This window comes from Phalacrocorax carbo, chromosome 9 (assembly GCF_963921805.1).
Source record: "Phalacrocorax carbo chromosome 9, bPhaCar2.1, whole genome shotgun sequence".
NCBI classification, from domain to species: Eukaryota; Metazoa; Chordata; class Aves; order Suliformes; family Phalacrocoracidae; genus Phalacrocorax; species Phalacrocorax carbo.
The window spans coordinates 22,763,986-22,770,055 of record NC_087521.1 but is presented as its reverse complement, the minus strand read 5'-3'; positions in this window follow the sequence as shown (position 1 = coordinate 22,770,055).

Below are 6,070 nucleotides of genomic sequence, written 5' to 3'. Positions count from 1 at the left end.
TTCCCAACAGGAAGAACTTCTTTGCTTTCTAGTCATTTCCCTTTCTTTCTCCGAATCTGTCATAGTAGTTGCTCAGGACATTTTCTTTATTGCAGCTAGTTGAGTCACACTCTCCTATCAGCAATATCTTCACCTGGTCTGTCTCTGCTTTCCCTCCACCTGTTCTATTTGATTGTGTAATCTTGGGACTCAAATCTAAAAGGTCTTCATTCTGTATTTTTTTTCCCAGTTCTCTTTTAAGTCCTCCTGTACCTGAATAAACATTTTAGGAGAATCTCTAGATTTGTTTTTTTGTTGGCCATGGATTTAGTACAAACATTAACTTAATTTTGCAAATACAGTGCAGCAAAATTCTGTTTTTGTTTTAAGGCATCTATGTGTTCATGGGAGGGACTCTGCTGTGGTAATGTAATAAAACCCAGCTGTAGCCAGACCTGCTCACTTACACCTGAGGAATGCAGACAGCTTCTAAAGAGCAGAAGAAGAATGCTCTACAGCCTTTTCAGGAGGCTGAGGCAGGTGTTGCTAATGGCTAGTCTGGTATGGAGAGTTACTGAAAGGGGAAATAATTGCATGTAATCATCTCAAAACCTTTAGGGAGGCAAAGGTCTGCATTAGTGCTTCAGGGATGTGGGGGAGGTAACACATGAGCCAGACTTACTGGGCCATTTGCAATACTTTGGTCAATATTCTCTTCAAATTTAAGTATCAGTGATATAAAAATGTGGAATCTTCAGTATCTTTGCATAAAGCTGGAATAGGTCAAACTCAAGTGAGTGAGAGAAATTTCCCCTTTCCTCCCCCCGTTATTTTCTGGTTATGGAGGAAAAAAAAAATGTTTGGATGGATGAAAGATGCCACACCTGAGAGTCATAACCTGTAATTTTGAAAGGTTTAATCACTTTGAAGTGGGTTATATGGGAGCTTTCCTGCTCAGTTAACATTTCTCTAGGAAACTGAGAGACAATGTATCTGAATATTGAACTCTGTTGAGACAGCAAACAGTGAGTCTAAAGTAAATATAATAGGAGAACTGGTTGTCTTAGTAGTTGTTCAGGGCTGTTGCCAGCGTGTTCTGGGGGACAAAAATCTTACCTCATGATTTTACTGATTAATTGTAGACATTTTTCAAGTGTGTTTTGCTCTTTCCCACCCTACTGGTAAAACTATGGCTGTCTTTGCATTCCTAGGTTTGGAAGAGGAGTAGTCCTTGGCTTTTTGGTGGGGACCTACAACTTTGAGTGTTAGTGTTTGAGTAGGAGTCTCCATGTGAGCAGGTGACTTGCACTATTGACCATGACAATGAAAGAAGCTATGCTCAGAAGAAGAGCAGCTCTTAAGGTCTGTCTGTGTGTATGTGTGTGCTAGTCAGGCTCCTAGAAGATGCTTTTCTTGTAGCTAAGTCTTGTGTATCTAGTTCCCTTACAAATTCAGTGTTTTCCCAAGACTCACTGGGGGACTGCAAAAATGATCTGAGGGCTGGAGCACCTCTCCTATGAGGACAGGCTGAGAGAGTTGGAGGTGTTCAGCCTGGAGAAGAGAAGGCTGTGGGGAGACCTTATTGCAGCCTTCCAGTACTTAAAGGGGGACTCTGGGAAGGATGGGGGCAATCTTTTTAGCAAGGCCTGTTGTGACAGGACAAGGAGTAATGGTTTTAGGCTAAAGGAAAGTAGGTTTAGACTGGGTATAAGGAAAGAAAGATTTTTACAATGAGGGTGGTGAAGCACTGGAGCAGGTTGCCCAGAGAGGTGGTAGATGTTTCATCCCCAGAAACATCCAAGGTCAGGTTGGACGGGGCTCTGAGCAACCTGATCTAGTTGAAGATGTTTCTGGTCACTGCAAGGGAATCGGAACAGATGACGTCTAAATGTCCCTTCCAACCTAAAGCATTCTGTGATTCTATGATTCACTGATTGAAATTAGTGACTGAAGAGATTTGGGTACTTTATTTAGGACACCAAATAATTTCCTTTTCCTTGCACTGGACTGAGTCAGATTCTCCTAAATAAATTGTATCTGGACAGTTTTTGCTCGGCTGTGAAGTTTTTGTATCATCACTGAGCTTTAGCTGTTTGGCTTGTGTTCTGGTTTAAACAACCATCCATTTTGGTCAGTTACATTTTTCTGGAATGGAAACAGTTTTTGTCTTTTATGTGTTTCTGGCTGTTCAAAAGAAAATGTGTTGCATTTATTTTAAAACCTTATTTCTCTAATTCATAAAAATTTGCTCTTTCCTTCATACAATTAAATAACTTTAGTACTTTCTTTTTCTTATTTTAAGGGGGGATGGGGTGGTGTTGAATTAACCAGCATTTAGAAGATGTGTGAACTATTGAAGGACTGTACAACAGGTTTAGTCCTGAAAGTCTTCTAAGGAGACAAAGATTTACTACAGATGCACAGAATATCAACAAAGAAGCAAAGGCAATGCTGATAGAAAATATTTGCTCACTTACCAGAGGAAAAACCCTTTTCTTTGAAAACTGAATCCTATACACATGGTGTTGTCAGGTACAGAGTCAGAATCAGACCTCCTCAGTTCTGTGAAAGGAGCAGTACTCTCCTTTGGAAGTAGCAGAATGTATCTCAAGCTATCCATTTGCAAACACATACAGAAAACCACAGAGAGCAATGAATGCTGTGGTGCGCTTCTAGCAGTAAAACTATCTTCAGCTGAACTGCCATAAGTTGAATCTGCGCTGGATGAGACCAAGGAGATGATGCTAGAACGAACAAAGCAGGCAAGGGACCCTGCTTTTCTGTACCTTTGATAGGTCCGCTTGTGCTGTAGCAGTCAGTGATATTGGGATGAGAACGTCCATCTGTAAAATGTGGGAGAAGTGACTTTTATCTCTGTGTCCAGAAATATTGGAGAGAGTATTGCTGTGACTGCAACTCTGGGCCCTGCTTCTTCTCTAGCATTAATCACAATCTGGCCACACCGCCAAGGAAGGGGTTATTACCTTCACAAAGAGTCAGCAGTCTACTGTTATGTAGATTTATCCCCATCGTGATGCCTGGTGTCTCTCTGCTATCCCGTGGTGACTCTACAGCTTTTCATTGCCTTTACAAACAAAGAGCATTAGGTTTGCATGTCTTTCCTGCTTCCCAAACAGCTCTATCCGATGAAGCTTCTGGAGAGGGATTTCTGACATACAGTGCTGCAGGATGTTATGGCTTAGGCTGTGCTTTCCTGTTGTTTTGCGTCAAATGTTTTTTCCCCTTTCCTTTGTAGGCATTAGGTGGGATTGATTGTAACCACCTAGCGCCAGGAAAAAGATTAAGCAAACAAACAAACAAAAACATCCCAACCCCGCAACAAAACATCCACCAAAATTAAATACTGGGTAGTGCACCTATCCTTGCAGTTACTGAAATTTTCCTGTTAACGATGTTACAGATGTGCCTCAGATAAAACTGCATTCAGAAAGGAAACTTGCTGCTTCTCCTTATTAAAATCAGATTCTTTTTCACTCTTAATGGAAGTGCTAAGATTTATGAGTTCCTCTGTATCCTAAGAGAACTTCGCAAAGGATGTACGCTGCTGGATCCAACCCTGCAAGTATATACATTAAGACACATTTTGTACAAGTGAAGCAAACATCCTTTTTCTAGTATCCTTTGGATTGCTTTCCCCCAATTAACTGTTGTAGTTGAACACTATTTCACTTTCAACTAGAGATTATGGAGGCTTTTAATCTCCACGCACCTCCTCAGCTACATTGGTCTATGTTGAAAGCTCTGTATGCTGTTCTTTTTCTGAGCTCCTCGGGCGAAATTTTGCCACTTGGTTCATTTGTTAGCTCCTTTGTGCTAGTCTGTTAAGTCCTACTAATGAAGACGTAATGCAAACACAGGAAAAATGATCTGCTGTAATTCCAGCTCGGATGCTGTGGTGATCGGGCTGTTTATATTTTATTATTTTTATTTTTAAAAGCTAATGGATTTTCAGTCAAAAGCAGCCATATACATCAGGGAATAACATATTCTGTTTATGTCTGGGTCTTGCATCTTTCACATGAAAACTCCACAGACTTCTCAGATTTGGCGAGCTACAGCCCCAGTAAGATAATGCAGATCCCCAGCCAGTTTTATAGACATTCAGATCTATATAAGCTGAACGTGAGGGAAATTAAGTTTTAAATATATATGTCCTAACACAAGCTTCTATGCACCTTGAAGGCTGTTGATGTGTTTGTAGATTACACTGTAAAATACCTGGCAACTTATTTTTGTAAAACTTTCTACATATGCCTTTATTCTGATGTTTTGTTTTGCTCGTCAGTATGTATGTACTGTCGTTGTCTTCTAGCATCTTTTTGCCAGATTCCTGGTAGCAAATTTTTCATCAGCACAAATTGCTACAATGACACAGAATTGTACAATGCTATTGTCACAATAGCATTGTGACAGCTACAAAATGCAATAGTTAATGTTTGCTGGGAGGCAGAGGAAAGACTACTTGGCAGGAAAGTGTTTGTCCTCTCCTGAGGCTTAACAGTCATGCCAAAAAGCTGACAGGTGGACAGTGTAATGCCATTTGACTCCTGATCAATGCAAGCTACTGAACTTCTGCAGTGCCATGCACTGATCCATCAGATGGTGAAAGAACACAGCTGCTTTTACTGTCTCTTTCTTATGAGCAGCATCTAAATGGCACAGTCCAAAGCTGAAATTTTAAGATATGCTGCAGTTCTAGATAAACTGACTACACAGAGGAGCTGTTAGCATTAGCCTCTGAATGCATTTCTTTGAGCTTTTATGAGTATGAAGTACTTATGTTTTTATTTTAGTTTTACTTTAAAAAGTATAATATCTCTTCTTATGAAAAGGATAACTTATGACTGTAAACTTCCTTTGCAAAAGGAGAGACTCTTTTCTGTATTGAGAGAAATTACAGAACTAAATGTGCTATTGGGGTTCTCCCCTATGCTTTTTCCCCATGAGGTGATGTGCACTGTTTGGGTTTATCCACACACCTACCAAGTGTTAATACAAACCATGAATTATAGGGGAAGGGATCAATTTGACTTATAACATTTTCAATGCAGTTTGTGTAGTAGAGGAGTTTAAAGTGGATCCAAAGGTGCTTTCCTGGAAGTATCTTACTGATTTGTGCTAAAATCAAGTGTGGAGAATGGAATCTTTCACTTGTCACTTTCTTGATCTAGAAAAGTGAAAGGGAAGTTTGCTCTTGGCAGCAAAGTGCTGATGAATGGCTCAGGTGATTGAACCATAAGCTGACCTGGATGCTGTATACCGGGACCATGAGAATGAATGGTCTAGATCTTTTCTGGGTCAATGTGTTAGTAAGGCAATGCATATTAAACAACTGTCGCCACCATCCTTTAGCAAAATGCAAACTATCTATTCTTAAGATAAGGAAGACAAAGATTTGATGATCATAGTAATGAAACTGAGAATAGTAGCTCAGCTTCTGGAGTTTGAATATGAAAATTATGTAATTTTTATAACATTTTAATAGTGAAAAATCACTGGAGTGACTAATTCCTGCAACAACTGGAGATGTGTGTGAATCCTTTTCTGCTTTTTCTGAATACCAATGATTTCTCAGTGTGCAGTAATAGTCCCTGCAATAGCATGCTTGACTTCCTTCATTCTAAGCATTTACTGTCTTCGGGGTGAGGGTGGGAAAAGGGACATAAGCCTATTGGATTGTAACAAAACTTTGTGTGAGAACCAGAGAAGGGGAAGGTTATTTTTATTTCTGGGTAAGGTGACTCTTTCCTTTCACATTCTTGAACTCCTAGATACCTGTGTCCAAGGAGTCTGAGTGAGTGAGTCTGTCTACTTGTGTGTGACATGGAGGATGATGAATGCTATCTACTGACCCTCTGCTGCATCATCCAGGTTCCTTCTGGCTGACAATGATAAACTGGTTTTTGAACATGTCTTGTTTTATACCCATGACAGTCAATGGTTATTGTGGAGCAACCTTTCACCTAAGACATCTGTTTCTTTTACCCTTAGGAAATCTTAGGCAAGGTCTCTGCCTTTTTCGTTTTCTTGTTTGGGCATCTTCTGGCTACATACCGTGTTCTGGTTTGAA